At 42.3% G+C, this 18,885-nt stretch overlaps 1 protein-coding gene across 1 annotated transcript in view; it reads left to right on the top strand.

The window, feature by feature from the left end:
* The window catches only part of ZNF827 (zinc finger protein 827), a 124,292-nt gene that overhangs the window by 29,100 nt on the left and 76,307 nt on the right, over positions 1 to 18,885 (top strand). The window lies entirely within an intron of this gene.

The following is an 18,885-nucleotide window of genomic DNA, read 5'->3' as shown; positions in this document are numbered from 1 at the left end:
TAGTAGAGCATATTGCCATGAGGCAACCAGAGCAATATAAACTGTCTAAGCAGCCTTTCAATCCAGAAAGGGCATAACTGCTACAAAAATGATGTTGTCCAAAGGGTTTCTTTTTTATAAATTTTATTGAAAGGTTTTTAGATAAAAGTAAAGCAAGAACAAGAGTATAAAAGAAAAAGAAAAACAGGTAAAGATAAAAGAAAAAAATGCTAAAAACAGAGAGATAAAAAATAAAAGTTAAAGAAGCAGTTTCTGATATTGTTTACAGCAGTTATAAATCAACATTCTATCATTTTATCTCCTTTAGAACTACATTATATACTTCCCTGCATTTTAAATCCAGAAATCATCAGCTCATTTTCTTTCCATTTTCAGCAAAAATGTCCACAAAAAGATTTCTAGTCTTTTATAAAATACTTATTATTTTGTTCCTAATCTAACAGGTCAACAGGCTTTTCTGCAAGTTCTGCATGTTCACAGTTCACTTCTCCATTGTGGGAGCCTTCTGTATTGTCCCATCTTTGTACATATAGGAGCATGTATGTAAAACCTGTTGTCCACAAGTTCTTTCTAATTGTCTGCCCATAAATCCTAATTAAAAAATGTGGTTTCATATGAATATTAATTTTTATAAATTTATTGCATCATTTGTATGCATTTATTTCCAGTGCTTTTTTTTTCTTCAAATGTCCACCATGCATGATAAAATGTCCCTTCATGTTTTTCATATTTTCAAAGTAATTAGTCCCTTTATACATCTGGTAAAATTTCTCTGGTTAGCTGTACCAATTTCTCCGGTGACCTGTATCTCTGGTTCATCGTTTTATAACAATTCTCTTTTAAATTGTAGGACGTGTGAATTTTAAAAATTTTAACCACTTCCTCTCCTGTTAAAACCAAAGTTCTTCCCCATTTTGTCATGTACCCTTGAATCTATTTTTTCTGTTTCAAATCTCAATAAAAGTTTATACTTTTTAGCAATCATGTGCTCAACATTTATACATAATTCATTTTCAAATTCCATTTTATGATACTATATATCTGGATTTTTAAATGTATATTAATCTTTCTCTTAATTGTACATGTGAAAACCATTGACAATTAAATCCCTCTGCAGTCAATTATTTTCTCTGCTTATGTTCTCCATTCTCTAGTACTAACTAATCTTGATATATTAACTATTTTTCTTTGCCCATTGTCTCTGTACAATAAAATACTTCTTGTGCTGATGCCAATAGAAGAATTTTTGGACAAAGACTGGGTCTGTATTTCCATATTCATATATCGTGCTCCTGATAATGATTTTTAAAATCTACATTAACTTTGATTTTATCATACCATTAAAAAAAACAACATGCCACCCAAACCTCAGGTTGTGCTCTTCTAGTTCCAGCATTCTCTTATTTCTCAACAATAGTCATTCTTTCATCCAAACTAAGCAGAATACAAATCTAGATATACTGTATCTTTCTAGGGAAGCGGGGAAGACAGCGGTCAGGAAAGGGTTATCTGCTCCTAATCCAGCGAAGATCGGGTCAGGAAGTTGATAAGCTCCTCCTCCTTTGCTTCCCCAGCTTTCTGACTCGATCTGTGCTGGATCGAACGCACATAGCCTTTCTCCTGCCTTGCAGTCTTGATATCTAACTCTAATTTGGTCCTTTTTATTTCTAAATTTCTTCAAATCGCTTGCTGAGGTGCACAGCGAGAAGGGCTGCTTCGGTCCAACTCCGCTGCGACCGCTTGCGGTCTTTGTGGATTGAGGCCCCTTGCTGGGTCTCTCCCACTCGGCGGGAACGGTTCACGCCTGATTCCGCCGCTGAGAGCCTCCTCGTGGAGTTGAGGCTCTCTGTCTCTTCATAGCGGCTGCCCTTGTATTCCGGCGAGACGATCTCTCCCTCGCCGAAGGCACCTCTCGGCAGCTTAAATTGTTGCCGCTAGCAGCCGCTTCGTGCCTGCCGCCGCCCCTGAGCCGCTCAGCGTCCAATCGCTTCGCCATCGCTTGCGCTCGCCGCCAGACCTTTCCCGGCTCCAAATCAACGGAGCGAAGAAGCGGTATTGTAAAGAAGGCGTTTTCACGCCTGGGCTATTATTTGGGGCTTTTTCTCCTGGCTTTCGACGGCGTCTGGAGAGTAATCCTATACCGGCCGCCATTTTGTCGCCCTAGGCCACCACTGAACGCTTGAATTTAACGGACGCCATTTTGCCTCACCTCGTGGCATTAGAGGCCCAATTCTAAACAGCATGGCATCGCGTCCTCCTAGGGCTAATAAACGCCATGCCTCTGAGGACCCGGCTCCCGGCTCTTCATCAGCTGAGCCACCAAAAAAATCAAAAAAATCTCAGGCCTCTAGGGAGGAGAAGAAGGCGGCGGCCAAGGCTAAAGAGGAGCTTCGCCTGCACCAGGCCATTGAACGCTCCATTCAGAAAGCCATCAAGGAGGCCTCTGTTAGGGAGGCCCCAAACCTTCAAGGGGGTATTGTCACTCTAACCCCACTGGCCCCCCAGGCCTCTGTGGCCACTCCACCTGAGCCAACGGAATTGCAGGCCCAGGAATCACGCCCTTTATCTCCGGATGGGGGTCAGTTACCTGCCCTTCCACAAAAGGGGATTTGTGAAGCCCTTTTCGGGGCACAGCCCGATACTCCTCCCCAAGGCCAGGCTCCTGCCTCTTCTACCCCTTTAGAAACGGCACCTTCTAATTTGGGGAGTAATGTACCCCCGGGGCCCTCTGTTACCCCTGAAATCCTGGCGTTCATTCAATCTGCTATTCAAAAAGGAGTTCAAGCAGAATTAATGAAGCAGCGCAGAACATCCTCCTGGGTGGCTGAATCTGCCTGCTCGAATCTGGAAATGGAGGGTTCCCTCTTGCAAGAGGCTCAGGCCTCCCCTGCGATTGCTGCCTCTTCGGGGGCGCCATCCGAGCATCCATCTTACCATGATGAGGATGCTAGGGAAAGGGAGCTCTCAGACGATGAGGACCTTGCCCCTGATCAGCCATCCTTCATAGGCTTATTTAAACCTCACCTTTTTAGGTCCCTCTTACACAAAGCCAAGTTGACTACCCGCCTGGGTACCCCTCAGGCCGTCCCTTCTTCTAGCGGGGACAATCAGAGCTCTATTCCCCTCTTCGAGGTCCCAGAGATTGAAACCGAGGAGATTCCGGGTCCCAAGCTTTTTAGAGACGTTCTTAAGAAACAGTGGTCGGCGCCTGCTTCGGGGCCTAACCCTAACCAGCTTGACAGGCGCTTTTATAACATGGCCCCTGAGTTGGGCTCCCTGCTCCAACTCCCGACTGTGGACCCTCCGGTAGCAGCCCTTCCGGCGCCCTCTAATGCTACTGGCCCTCCTGAGGAAAACCTCCGGCCGGAGGACAAACGACTGGAGCAGTCGCTAGTTAAATCTCATTTGGCTTCGGCCTGGGCAGCTAAATCTGCTATGGCCTCGTCCTTTTTTAATAGGGCGTGCATTTTATGGATTCGACAACTGTAGGACAGGCTTCCAGTGTCGGATTCCAGGACCCATCAGGACCTTAACAAAATTTTAGCTGCCCTGGAATTTTCCACTGACGCGACGCTTAATGCGTCCCGTTTCTCAGCTAAGGCAATTGGATCAGCCATAACTTCCCGGCGGTTGCTCTGGCTACGGAATTGGCAGGCGGACGCCAAATCAAAGTGGCGCCTCGCCTCCGCAGCCTTTGAGGGCCCCCTCCTTTTTGGGGCACCATTAGAACCTCTCTTAATTGAAACGAAAGACAAGAAACGTATCCTTCCACCAGTCTCTAGGCGTTCTGAGCATCGCCCTTCCCCGGCTAATTTTCGTTCCTTTCGTCAGCCGGAGTTTCCCTATTCGGGGGGTAGGTTCCCCAGGGCCTCCTTTCCCCGCTCCAGGATTCCAGAACACCAGGGATATCAAAATCAAAGGGGATTCTCCAGACGTCTTCCCCGGGGTTCCCGGGGTCGTCCCTTCCGCAGGTCCAGATAGCCCTCTCCCCTCTCCTCCCATTGGGGGCCGCCTGGCTCTCTTTGCCAGCCAGTGGGAGAGTTCTTCCTCTGATGCTTGGGTCCGGGAGACGGTTAGGTGGGGCCTCTCCCTCGAATTTCCCTCCACTCCTCCCGACCGGTTTCTGCGATGCCCTCTTTCTCGGGATCGCGTTAAACGGCTCCTGCTGGCCTCTGCTATCAAACATCTACTTGACATTCGGGCCATCGAGCCGGTGCCACAGGAGCAGCAGGGACAGGGCTTTTATTCGCGCCTGTTCCTCGTTCAGAAATCTTCGGGAGGTTGGAGGGCAATTCTAGACCTTAAGTCCTTGAACCGCTGGGTTCCCTACCGGCGGTTCAAGATGCAGTCCCTTTCCTCGATTCTAGATAGCATCAGGGTCGGGGACTTCCTCACGTCAATTGACCTGACTGAGGCCTACCTTCATGTCCCTATTCATCCGGCGTATGTCAAATTCCTCCGGTTTTGCCATGCGGGTCGCCACTACCAGTACCGCGCCCTTCCATTCGGCCTTTCCTCGGCCCCCCGAGTGTTCACTAAATTGATGGCCGCTATTGCGGCTCACCTTCGAGCTCTCCCAATTCGGATCCTTTGTTATCTAGACGACCTTCTCATTCTATCGAGCTCGGAGGATCGGGCGCATCAGGATTTGGACACCACCCTCCAGATCCTGACGGCTCACGGTTTCTCCATCAATAGGGCCAAGAGCCACCTGGTACCCACGACCCGCATTCAACACCTAGGGGCTATCATCGATACGGTCGAGAGCAGGGTCTTCCTTTCCGAGGAGCGGCTGTCCAGCCTGCGGTCTCTGGTCAGCTCGGTCGCCCAAGGATCCCCCGTTTCCTTGGCGACCCTTTCTCAACTCCTCGGGAAGATGGTCTCGTGCATCGGCATCGTGCCATGGGCTCGTCTCCACTGCAGGGCTCTGCAGTGGTTTCTTCTCCCGTATCAGAAGTCCCACAATTCGGCTTCTAATCAAATTGTTCACCTTAACCCCTCTGTCCTTCAGTCCCTCCATTGGTGGTCCTCCAGGTCCCTGTTCAAGGGGAGGGAGTTCAGGGAGCCCAACCCGGTCGTCTTAACAACGGACGCCAGCCTTCTGGGCTGGGGGGCCCACGTTCACTCACGCATGGCCCAGGGCTCTTGGACCTCGGAGGACAGATCGCACAACATAAACTGGCTGGAGCTCCGGGCCATCTTCCTGGGCCCTCAGGGTTTTCAAAGACATCGTCAAGGACCGACACGTAATTGTCCGGACGGACAACGTGGCAGCCAAGGCCAATGTCAATCGCCTGGGGGGGACCCGCTCCCGCTCCCTCATGGACGAAGCGGAGCGATTGGGGACCTGGGCGGAGGCCAACCTGCGATCCCTGCGAGCGGTCCATATCTCCGGCCTAGTCAACACCCAGGCCGACTGGCTGAGCCGCTCCATGCTGGATCACGGCGAGTGGCGCCTCGACCCGATCCTTTTCCAACGGATCACTCGTCGCTTCGGGGAACCGGTGGTGGACTTGTTCGCGACAAGGGACAATCGCCAGACACCTCGGTTTGTCTCCAGATTTCCGGACCTGATGGCAGAGGCCACGGACGCGCTCCGGAGCACGTGGCCCAAAGGTCTTCTTTATGCCTTCCCCCCCTCCCCCTCCTATCCAGGGTCGTCCGGAAACTTCTGGAGGAACAGGCAGAGCTAATCCTCATCGCTCCTTACTGGCCCCGTCGGCCTTGGTTTGCCGACCTTCAGGCTCTATCGATTCGTCCTCCGTGGCGTCTTCCCTCCGCCGACGTCGTCCTTCGCCAGGGATCGCTCCGCCATCCGGACGCCTCCTGGCTACAACTAACCGCATGGCGGTTGAGCGCCAGCTCCTGACAGAGTCTCTCCTGCCCGACGACGTGATAGACACCATCTTGGCGGCGCGCCGTCCGGCCACGGTACGCATCTACGCAGCTACATGGCGCTCCTTCGCGGAATGGTGTATGCCTCACGGGATCGATCCGAAGCAGGCTTCTACTAACCAGGTACTCATCTTCCTTCAGAAGGGGTTAGCCGCCGGCCTCGCGCCAAACACGTTACGCAGGCAAGTAGCCGCTCTATCTTCCATTCTCTGTTTGGGGTCCCGTAACTCCCTGGCTCATCGTCCACTGATTCGTTTGTTCCTCAGGGGGGCTTCGAATCTTCGGCCCCCTCCAGTGCACCGTTACCCTACCTGGGACCTCCCAAAGGTGTTGAACGCCCTCACGCGGGAACCCTTTGAGCCTATTCGTACTGTGTCTTTACGTTTTCTCTCCTATAAGGTATCCTTCTTGGTTGCAATCACCTCTGCCAGGCGGATTTCAGAGTTGGCTGCCCTCTCCATGAGGGCTGATCTCTGCGTTTTTCACCCGGACAGGGTGGTCCTTCGCCTGGATCCTACCTTTTTGCCAAAAGTCAATTCCCCGTTTCACCGGTCCCAGGAATTAATTCTCCCCGATTTTTGCCCCCACCCGTCCCACCCTAGGGAACGGGTTTGGCATTCCCTAGATGTTCGCCGTGCGCTCCGCATCTACCTTAGGCGGACTTCCTCGTTCCGCAGGTCAGAGGCGCTTTTCGTCTCCTTCCAACCGTCCACTCTGGGCCTTAAGGTCTCCTCTCACACTGTGGGTCGTTGGCTCCGTGCCACCATTGCTTCATGCTACGAGGCTTCTTCCACTCCGACCCCTAGGCGTGTCACTGCTCACTCCACCCGCAGTGCCGCCACTTCAGCAGCTTGGGCAACCCAAGCTTCCCTGTTAGACATCTGCCGGGCCGCCACTTGGGCATCCCCTACTCCCTTTATCCGCCACTATAGAATTGATACATTCGCTTCGGCTGAGGCGGCATTTGGCCGCCGAGTTCTCCAACAGGTGTGCGTGGACCAGGCCTCCACGTCCCGGGCGGGTCCCACCCTATAGTGCTCGGGCTTTGGCATGTCCCTTTCCTGACCGCTGTCTTCCCCGCTTCCCTAGAATGGGCGTTGTCTTACCTGAACGCCCCTTCTGGGGACCGGGAAGACAGCGGTCAGCCCCGCCCTTTTTCCCCGCCGGTTCGTTTCGGCCGGGCCACTTCTTTCTCAATTCCTCTAGGTGGGCTAGTGCGTCGTCAGGAAGGCATCACATCCTCCTCCGAAAGCTGGGGAAGCAAAGGAGGAGGAGCTTATCAACTTCCTGACCCGATCTTCGCTGGATTAGGAGCAGATAACCCTTTCCTGACCGCTGTCTTCCCGGTCCCCAGAAGGGGCGTTCAGGTAAGACAACGCCCATTTTGCCACAATGATCTAAATTCCCAATCCCTGTAGCTGGTCCAGAAAGACACTGTAATAGACACTATTGAAAGTTGCTGAGAGATCAAGGAGCATAAGGATTAATGCACCTGCTCTATTCTGAGCCAGTCAGCAAGGATAACAAAAGCTATATTGCTACTGAATCTGGTTTGCAACCAACTTCTTTCTCAACAACCTTCCCTTAAAAAAAAGAAAGTTGAATGAGGTTGGGTTGTTTTGGAGGAGAACTCGTTCAAAGTTTGAGGGCTCCACTCCTCCCAAAAAGGCAGTACAGATTCAACTTGCGGGCCACCTCCCTTGCTGCCTTAATAACGCAGGAGGGACCTGCATTAAACAGGCAGTAGCCAAGCCAGACCAAGTACAGAGAATCTTAGCAATAGCACTTAAACTTATACATTGCTCCATAGTGTTTTACAGCACTCTCTGAGTGGTTTACAGTGTTGACATATTGTCCCCAACAATCTGGGTTCTCATTTTACTGACCTCAGAAGGATGGAAGACTGACTCAACCTTGAGCTGTCAGGATCAAACTCTAAACTGTGGGCAAAGTTAGCCTGCAATACTGCATTCTAACCACTGTGCCACCAGGGCTCTTGTCAGCTTTCTCAAGACTTCCTCAAGAGTTACCAACTCAAACTCATCCCAGGTCATTTTACAAGATGGAGCTGTTGGCGAACCTGACCAGCTGGAATCTAAGAGTGGTTCTAAGCAATTTTATCTGCCAGATAGTCAGAATATATTGCAAGTAGCCCTACAGATGATTTTCTGACCTGTCTTTCCCAGCAGGGACTGAGTTAACCTAAATATGGCCATTGGATAGCTATCTCCATATGCATTAAGGGTGGAGAAATACTTACCTTTTTCCTGCCCTTATTGCCATGAGGTAATTCCAGATGTTTGATCAGACTTGCTCCCAATCTTCGTCCTGGGAGGCTTAAGCATTTCTTTTGGTGCTTCATCTCCTGGAGCTCCTCAGTAAACCAAGAGCCACCTACCCATTCCAAACAGCAACTAAGTAAGTTAAAAAAAAAAAAAAGGAATATTAGGACAGGGATGGTAGCACGCTGGTGCACTTATGCACACCTCTTACAGACCTCTTAGGAATGGGATGAGGTCAACAGTAGACAGTTTAAGGTTAAAGTTTTGGGAGTTTGGGGAAGAACTATCCATTACATCTTCAGGAAACACCTTAACTTCCTTTGGGCCCATCTGGGGCAAGCCAATCAAGTTGGCCTTCTCTCAGAGGGGTGAGGTTTATGACATTATACCTTTAAACATGAGATACCTGCCAGTGCCTCAAATAGAAATACAGCTCATGTTCATAGCAAAGATGAATTCTGGTATCATCATACTAAAGGGGAAAATAGAATTTTGTAGTGTATGCTCCACAGAATCCATTTATCTCATTTTACTCCGAATAATACTCTATTTTTTTAAGTAGAAGGTAATACTGTTAAGAAGCAATGAATAAAATTGATAACCAGGAGACAAAACATATGGAAAAAGGTGAACATATTCTAATGTCTTCCATAAAATATGAATTTATTCCTCCTCATGATTCAGATTGTTTAACATCTAATTGCCTAATATTGTTCCCATAAAATTTTAGAAATACTGTTCAGTGCTATTGTGAAAAGGGAAAAACTTTTAAGAAATTTCACCAAAATGTACTTTTTAAAAATAGTATGCTGGTTACACAAAGGAATGAATTTTGAGCATTGCCAGTTTATTTCTGGTCTGCTACACAAACATTTTAATAACCATAGCTTTTTTTCCAAAATTAGCAAGAAAGTGGATTGCCACAGACTTCTGGACACCCTGCATAAATCTTGAAAGACATGTATGAAAGTAATAAAATCTGACATGCTGCAGTGAAATCTGATAATCCATATTGACAAGATGAAACAGTACCATCCATAATGTATAAAATATATAATGTTTTTACCCTGTTAAGATTACTTTATATAGGCTAAAAGTAATAGATAAAGCACATACAGTGAAAAAAGAGGTCAAGCAAAGCATATGGCATTCCAGGAACTATGAGATTCCCATTATCTCTTAGTATTATTCTAAATTCCAAAAGGGCTAATGGAAATTCAAGAACTTTTGAAAGACTACATTTTACTTATACAAGAAGGAATATTTCATGATCCATAACCTAAACATTAAGAATTGGAGTAGCTTTCATTAAAAACACCATTGATTTTTGTGCAAACTGTCCACATTATGCTACTTGCACAAAGACCCAAACATCTTTCAGTGATAACAAGATTGTGTGCCTGGCCCCTTCCAAATTGTGCAGTATTCCACCTGTTGCAATAATTTCCACATTCGCATAAGTGGTCAACAAGAAGTCATGTCACGAGCATAGCTGAAGAAAGCGTTTGTTGCTCCTTTAAAACCATTTTCCTCTTTAGCAGGGAATTAGGAGGTTTATTATCCACAATCTCATGCTTATGCCATCTTTTACACACAAAGTAAATAAGAGCCTTGAACCAGGAGCATAACACAGAAACAGAGCTTAAAGATTAGGTAAAGGTAAAGGTTCCCCTTGCACATATGTACTAGTCGTTCCTGACTCTAGGGGGCGGTGCTCATCTCCGTTACAAAGCCGAAGAGCCAGCGCTGTCGTCAGCACGAAGACTTCTTCGTGGTCATGTGGCCTGCATGACTAAACGCCAAAGGCGCACGGAACGCTGATAACCTTCCCACCAAAGGTGGTCCCTATTTTTATACTTGCATTTTTTACGTGCTTTCAGACTTCTAGGTTGGCAGAAGCTGGGACAAGTAACGGGAGCTCACCCTGTTACGCGGCACTCAGGATTTGAACAACTAAACTGCCGACCTTTCGATCGACAAGCTCAGCGTCTTAGCCACTGAGCCACTGTATCCCTCTAGCTTAAAGATTATTCTTGTCAAAAATGCCAACATTTGACAAATTCATATGTTAAAAGTCCAGAACTTCTGAGGATTTTGAAAATTGACTTCTACTTCATCTGACCTCAGGCTAGGGGCTGTATAAATGCGTCAAAAGAACCACTTTGAAATGCAAGGGAGAACATATGAAATACTACATTTTGAATAGTTAAGGCGGCTGTGTCTTTTTCCAAGTTCTTGTGGATACTTCAAGATGATAGGAAGAGCTATGCATGCACATGCATGTGGAGACGGCTGGAAGTAACTTGAAGAAAAGGCTTTTGTGTTTATGTGTGTGTTTAAAATGCTTCATGTTCTTAACAGGCCTGTTATGATATCCTGGATGAAAAGCAGGTCTAATATGAAATGCATATACTTGATGATCTTTTGAAATTATCCCTTTTGGATTGAAGCTTCTTTGGTCACCTTTATTTCCCAATTCATCTTGAAAATATTTGAATAATGATGAGATGAATAAGACAGTATTGTTTCTGGAGGTGATATGCTACTGTTGAACTACATGATGCTATGCAACATCCTCAACCCCCTTGCACTTAGGATGCAATGTGTTGAGTTGCATTTTCTACTTACGTTTTACATTATCCTGAACTTGCTGTAATGTGCCTACCAAATAGCAATTCTATATGGAAGTAATACTGTCACAGTTATACATGACAAATAAAAAGAGATCCAGTGTAGATACTGCCTTATTGTAACAAAACAGTTCCCTGAAATAGCTGGTTGTGCTACAGGTAAGACATTTTTAAGGTCACTTACAATGCACATCACCTCTACTATTTCTCCTTTTATGTCATTTTTTTGTGCAATGTAACAATGATATATATGGTCACTGGCCTGTAACTGCCAAAACAGGCCTTCTGACTGTAAGCAAGATTGCTGATAATAGTGAAAGAATCTAATTCATCATGTAGTTCAGAGTGGAGTCCCACTCTGAACTACACTCAGTCTTTGCCCTACATACTGTATATAAGAAATTCTGCCAATGTATTTCTTGAGGGAAATGACATCTATCTTATTGGCAGCTGGACAGGACATATGCCTATAGGGGCAAGAGACCCAAGAAATAACATCCAGAAACTAATACAATAAAATATTTTATGCTCTGGTCATGAAAATAATAAATGAAATATGAGAGTATTTTCATAGCTAATATACATCCATTTCTGTACTCAGTTCAGTTTCTAACAGTTTTTGTATATCTTTGCAACAGAGTTGACTGTTACAGAGCATTATGTATTTCAATAGCAGCATATTACCTCTTTTACAGACAGTAATTCTTAAATTATCAGTTTCAATTCTTCCACATTTTTTTAAAAAAATTAAATATAAAATTTATCAGATTTTTTTACGAGTAAAAAACACAAAATATACAAAAAAATGAGATTAAGAAAGAAAACAGATTATCTTCTTTGTACCATTACATACAGACACTAAATATCACTCCATGTCCTTTAAAGTCATATGACAGTTTGCTTCTTCCCCATTAAACCCTTTTGAGAATGGAAAGAAGACATATATGTAAAAGTAGACAAGGTGTACAGAAATAGCTTAAGAAATTAAAAGTTAAGAATGTGTAACAAATAGATTTACATACTTTTGTCAGGAAGATGATAACTATGACGACATCTTAACACTAAACTAAGAATGAATAATAGTAGAATACTAATAATATTACCAATTACTAATACTAATTTAGTACATAATAGAACAGATTATAAAATTGATTTGTTTATGGATTAAATAAATTTTTATAAAATATTGAAAACCCTTTATGAAGTTTTTCCTGAAAATGGACAGAAATTTATTGATGATTACTCAATTTGCCAATTTAAATGGTTAAATATGGAAAGAACTGATGGTTATGTTTTTAATTAGTTTTAAATCTCTATTTTGTTGCTTTTCATAGACTGAAAGAACACTCATCAGGTGATCTAGCTGCTCTTTGTATACTCAAATGTGTACTCAAAAATGGGGTTTGGGTCGAATCCAGTGTCCTTCAGGCAGACTCTGCTTCAGAACAAGAGCTTGATGTTTCTTCCTTGGCTCCTGGCACTTTATTTGCAATTCACTCACAGATTCTCCTGTTGGTATCCCCATGAGAAGGAGCCTTATGGAGCACATGTGGGCAATTTTTTGGTTTCTATCCAGAAAAACTCTGCTGGTCTGGGCTTGCTGCCAGGTCACTGATCTGGGACTCAATATCATCACTATTCTTTGGAGAGGCGTCAACTCGCCATTTTCCCCACCCAGAAGTATTCCCCTCCCCTATATATTTTTCTTTAAATGACTATTTATTATCTGAGTATGTGTTTGATTGCAAATGATTGTGACCCTGATTGCATAATGTGAATGAATTGTAACCAACCATCCATCCAGCATGCTCTGTCCCTCCATGAAATCTCTCTTTGTAACCAGTCTTACATGTAAGTGTTCTGCCCCACCTACGGACCCCAAAGAACACAGGACACACGAAGTCTGTACAAACCTTAGTTTACTAAATTAAATCAGTCTTTTTTCAAACAAAGGCTGTTAATTAACTTTCTTAACAGCCTACAAGAATCCAAAGAATAAATAATCGTAATCTTATTATTGTTGGCAGAAAGCCCAGAAGCAATTTACAGAGAACTAAGATCAAGACGCAAAAGAGAGTGAACGAAGTTGTTCCCTGCAAATTGCCTCAGTCGTCGTCCTTCCTTAAATAGGCTAAGGGAGTGGCCAATTATCCCCAGACTTACTCTTGAGGAGACTTCCTCCTGAGGAACCACTCCTGCCTTTTGGCAGCTCTACATGCCTGTGCATCAAGAAGAGTCTCCTCTTCTTCCTCTTCACTTATGGGAGCTTCTGGAGGTTCTCAAGGCGCTGGCTGAATCCCCGCCTCTGGCACCACATCTTCTCCAGCCTCCTCATTATCCGACTCGAGTGCCAGATGCACAGGCTGCTGGCGCAGCACCACACCAGCCTCCTCGCTGTCAGAATCAGCTACTAGCTGTACAGGCCGCTGACGGGCCACAACAGTAAGGCTAGTACAGTACTGCTGCACTAAACTGCAGTCACCTATGAGACATGACAAAATTAGAGGAAAAATGGAGCTTTTAGGAAAACTCCCATATGGAGGTCCAGATAGGATATACCTTTTGTGTTTCATAAGTGGGGCTCTGTTCATGGAGTCTGTAAGGAGTTACCCCAAGTACTTGGTTTATAGCTGACAGATGGCTCTACTTTAGTTGTCTATTATACCATATACCCATTAGTAGATGGCTTTCTCTTCACTTTCATAAATCATCTCAAGTTTCAAGATAATCAAACTTGAACCACAAGACCACAAGTAAAGCTCTCAAAAGCTTTCAGATCTAGATTGTAAAGTCAGGCATGTCTAAAGGTTATGAAATAAGAAATTATGAGATTATATAATATGTTTTTCATATTGACAAGGTACAAGGCTGTGGAAATCTTTTCAAATGAGTGCTTCAAAAGGCATATAGTGAGTACAATGCATTGCTCTTCGAATTGTTAAAGCAAGTTGTGTCTTTTTCTGAGCTTGTGCAGCTCTTTTCATATGCTGAAACAGCTTGGAGTGGCTTGAAATAAGACAAACTTAACTACAGCTAGTCCCCAATTTATTACCATAATTGAGTCCAAAATTTCTGTTGCTAAGCAAGACAGTTGTTAAATGAATTCTGCCCCATTTTACAACCGTTCTTGCCACAGTTGTTAAGTGAATCACTGCAACTATTAAGTTATTAACATGATTGTTAAATGAATTGGGCTTCTCCATTGACTTTGCTTGTCAGAAGATTGCAAAAGGTGAGCACATGATCCCAGGAATACTAAAACTCTAGTAGTATCTGAATTTTTATAACATGACCATGGGATGCTGCAATGATCATAAATGTGGAAAACTGTCATAAGTCATTTTTTTCAATGCCGTCGTAACTTTGGTCGCTAAATTTGTTAAATTGAGGACTACCTGTGTTTCAAAAGTGTGGCTTTACATGCTCTCATGCATTACTTTCAAATGATTAGTATAGATTTACTGGAAGGCTGTGTCTAGTATTGTCTAATGATTTCCACGTATGTATGTGTATGTGGTGTGTGTGTGTACACATATACATACCACATTCATACATAGAGCACTAACTTTGTAGGGGTTGCTTAGTATAGTTTTAACTATATTATTATGCATAGGAATTTAGGTAAGTTTCACATGTTCTTGCACAGGTTTTATTCACCTTCCCTGATGCTAAAAGGGATTGTCAAAGCACATTCAGGGAAAGACCATATTATAAATTAACTTACATGCATTTTAAAAGTAAAAATATAACTTCTTTTTATCCCAATAAATTTTACTAAGAATTATATTAAACGTATAGAATCAATGCAAGAACCTAATACAAAAATATATTTTAAAAAAGGGGAAAAAAAGAAAATTAAAACGTGCAGAGAAGATTGCTCACAAAAAAGAGAAATAATAAAAAGAACCTTTTCTCTTCATTGCCAGCAAGTATATTCAACAATAACAGTTTATCACTGTCTCTTAAATATAATGAAATACATTCTATAACTTATCCAGTTTTCTATAAATTCATCTGTAAATTTTCAGTTCTCTATTTATCGGCAAAGGTGAAGTAAAAATCAACAAAAATACTTAACCATTTAGGTATTGTTAGGTATTTTTGTTTCCATTTAATCTAATGCCCTTCATCCCTCTCTTTAATAATCAAAGTCTAATCTCAATTAACAATTAAACACTACAAAATTGATGTTCTTCTTCACCTTCGGTTATCGCTTTAGGTGTTTTCAGGGACTTACAAAGTTCCAGTTCTTGCTCTTTTGGTGGTCTCAACCATTGTTATTTGATGCTGTTGTAGTATGCTGCATCTTCTTCTGGGTCTGCCTTCTATTATTTGACCTTCACTTTTTATATGCTTTGTACAGTATGGAATCCCAAGACATCTTCTCCAGGTGGATAAACCACTTTACTGTTTGTATATGTGGTTTAAGATTGGTTCTATGCCAATTCTTTCTCTTATGATCTCATTTCTAATATTATCTCTTCTGGTCACTCCAGCAACTTTCTTCAAACATCTAATTTCCCTGGTGACTTAACTTTTGTTTATGTTTTATTGTAAGTGTCCATGTTTGATACTTGTATCATAGGGTGGAGATGATATGCTTTATATGAGACACTTCTTTGTACTGATCTTACGTTGAACTACCTTATGTCGTAGGAGTGGATAAACTGTCACAATATGTGGTTTGCCTTACTGCATCATATGCTAATTTCTTCTTCCGTTTTACTAACTTTGGTGAATGTTCCTTGATATTTTAACTTTGATATTCGTTTTATGCTTGTTCCCTTTATTGCTATGTTTAAGGTATGCTTTTTTCTTCTGATTGCCATTATTTCTGTTTTCTCTTCGTTGATTCTCATATTATTTGTTTTGTATTTCTGGTTTATAGCCATAAGATGTGGTTGCAGTTTCTTAGCTATACAGTTATAGTTACAGTTTCTCAGCTTCTTGGATGAGAAGCGAAATGTTTTCAAAGAAAAAAATAAAGTCCAGTTGCCCTTTGGAAAAAGCACCTTCGGGACAATTATGACCTGAATGAATGAGAATATCACTTCTGTGAATATCAAAATAAGGAATACATTCTGATTTTGAAAGATTTCTGCTGTGCGTATCCTGTTGAGACACTGCTTTGAAAAATATCATTTTTATCTGCAGGTTCTACTTTAATATCAGTTAAATAAGTTCAGGGTTACAGAATTATAGATACTACAACAGGCTCAATTCTGAAATGTAAAACATAAACTTTTCCCGCTCTTTCTGATGAGTTGAGTGAAGAAGTTTGAATATTGCAGATTTTTGCACATAGTTGAACATAACATTGATGGCACAATGTTTTTGAGTGAATAGCTTTTGGCCATTTTCACTAGTAATTAAATGGAAACCTTCCATTAACAAGCACAATATGGTTGTTTAGGATATATAACATTTCCTATGAAGAACTCAGTCTTTGAATGTATTTCCTTTAGGAGAAGGAATTTCCCGCTTCTGCTTACTAATTAATTGGCTTACTATCACTTGATACAGGTAGTCCTTGACTTATAGCCATTCATTTAGTGATTGTTCGAAGTTACAACAGCACTGAAAAAAATGACGAATGACCATTTTCACCCATTTTCACCACAGCATCCCTGTGGTCACATGATCAAAATTCAGACATTTGGCAGCTCATATTTATGATGGTTACACTGTCCCAGGGTCCTGTGATCACTTTTGTGACCTTCTGACAATCAAAGTGAATGGGGAAACCAGATTCACTTAACGTCTGTACTACTAATTTAACAGCTGCAGTGATTCACTTAACTGTGGTAAGAAAGATAATAAAATGGGGCAAAATTCACTTAATAACTGCCTTGCTTAGCAGCAGAAATTGTGGACTCAAATATGGTCATAAGTCAACAATTATCTGTACTCACTTTCCAAAGTGAGCATTTAAAATCAAATACTTAAATGTATTAATTCTGCTTCTTTAAATTAATTTACTGAGTAGTAAATCCCAGAGAATCTTTGGGCCTCCAAATATACATAAACAACATAGTTCTGGAAAAAAGACACATATATCCATGATCTTTAATGAGCAGAAAATAGAGAGTGACCTCCAACTACAAACCCATGCTTTTAATAGATGTTCCCTGCAATTAGAGTTCAGCTTAAGGTTTCCTTTCAACATGAGGTAACTACTTCTCTTTGGAATAATCATTCTGTTTTCGCTCAGTCTGCCTTATAGGTTTGTGTTGGAATAAATGCAGAAGGAAACCCCATATGTGCTGTCTTGACCTCCTGGGGAAAAAGGGAATATTTCAACATTTAAAGTGAATGAATGTGCATATAGGTGTCCACGAAGGAGTGCAACAATGAAATGTACATTATGATACTCTGATGCAAAAGATGTCAAGCTGCAAGTACCTAAGGATGGAATTTGTGTCATGGCATCCTTTTAGCGACATTTTTTTTTTTTTTTTTTGCAGCAGCAGATATCTATGGATGGGTAATATATTGGGATGCTAAGCCAGATTTTACTATTTACTACTCTGATCATTAAAAAAAAATTAAAGTACTTAAATTTAAATAAAAGTTAAGTAAAATGAGGACACAGATTATTGGGAACAATATACTGTTGTTCTGAACCACTCAGAAAGTGCTGTAAAGCACTATGGGGAGGTAGAGCACATAGGTTTAAGTGCTATTGCTATTGCTACATCATACTGGCATTCTTTATAGAGTAGTACATACAGGAAATTACGAGAACATGCAGCTTTAATCACTTGAGCCGTAGTGGCTCAGTGGTTAGAATGTAGTATTGCAGGCTACTTCTGCTGACTGCCGGCTGCCAGCAGTTTGGCAGTTCAAACCTCACCGGCTGAAGATTGACTCAGCCTTGCATCCTTCTAAGGTTGGTAACATGAGGACCCAGATTGTTGGGGGAAATATGCTGTCACTGTAAACTGCTCAGAGGGCTGTAAAGCACTGTGAAGCAGTATATAAGTCTAAGTGCTATTGCTTCCAAAACACTACAACTAGTAACATTTCAGTTTTTCAAATAAGACCAACAGCTGATGAATGCATTAGGCATTGGATTTTAATATTCTGAGAGTATGCCACTTATTTTGGCAAATTTGAAAATAATCAGATATCTTTTCAGCAGCCACAGAAATATTTTCTGTTGCTACAGTAACATTGTAAACTTAAACATAACAGAACTAGAAATGTGCAGTGTAATGTCAGATGGTTAATTATGTCAATGTAGTGGGCAGAATCCTCACATCTCTTTAGATGCCAAGACTTAACCTGATGATTATCTCATAAAGTTATTACGCTTTTTCATCTAGTTCCAAAACTATCCCTTGCCTGGATAACGTTTGCAGCAACAGTATCTAATAGCCTCATATATAAAAGCAAAATTTAATAGATAGGTTCTATTTGTAGAATTAGAAATAAATTATAATAATAATATACAAATCAACCTGTTGAAACAAAGAGTTTGGAAACTTTTTCTTATGTTTTTTATTTTGGTTCATGTAATTCGAATGTGCCCAATTAAATGGTTAATTGATGCAAAAATCAACTCTTTCTGGCCCCAGATACTATGCTACAATATTACACAATGGCATAAAATCCCTCTGTGAGGTGGCAAAATCTTACAGCAAATTCACACCCAAATTTTATAACAACTCAGAGAAAGAGTGCTGAACGTTCCACGTGAGTTTGATGTTTTCATTATGATTTTGTTAGAGATCAATATTATATATCAACATTCTCATTACTGTTCCATAACAGGTAGGTTCACATGTGCTAAGTCAGAAACGGATTACATTGTGGTTTACAGTTAAATATAAGCAGTTAGATGTTATGGCTTCTCTTGCTTATACCACCATCTAGATTAGTATTATACACTAATTCAGCCCATTTGTGATGTGTTGGGCATAATATTGGTGAAAATCACAATTTGACCTAGCTAAAAGAAAAGGCATGTCATGGTTTTCTTTTGCCTTTGTATGTGAGATAAAAAAGTTAAAATTTCCAGTTTTGCTTTGTAATAAACTAGAGAGAGAAACACTTTCAATTTTAGTTTTATTGGAATA

The sequence above is a fragment of the Pituophis catenifer genome, unplaced genomic scaffold (genome assembly GCF_029215685.1).
Source record: "Pituophis catenifer annectens isolate HBS135680 unplaced genomic scaffold, rPitCat1.0.hap2 SCAF_8, whole genome shotgun sequence".
Classification (NCBI taxonomy): Eukaryota; Metazoa; Chordata; class Lepidosauria; order Squamata; family Colubridae; genus Pituophis; species Pituophis catenifer.
Note: the sequence above shows the minus strand (reverse complement) of the source record. Positions and strands in the feature narration are given on the sequence as shown.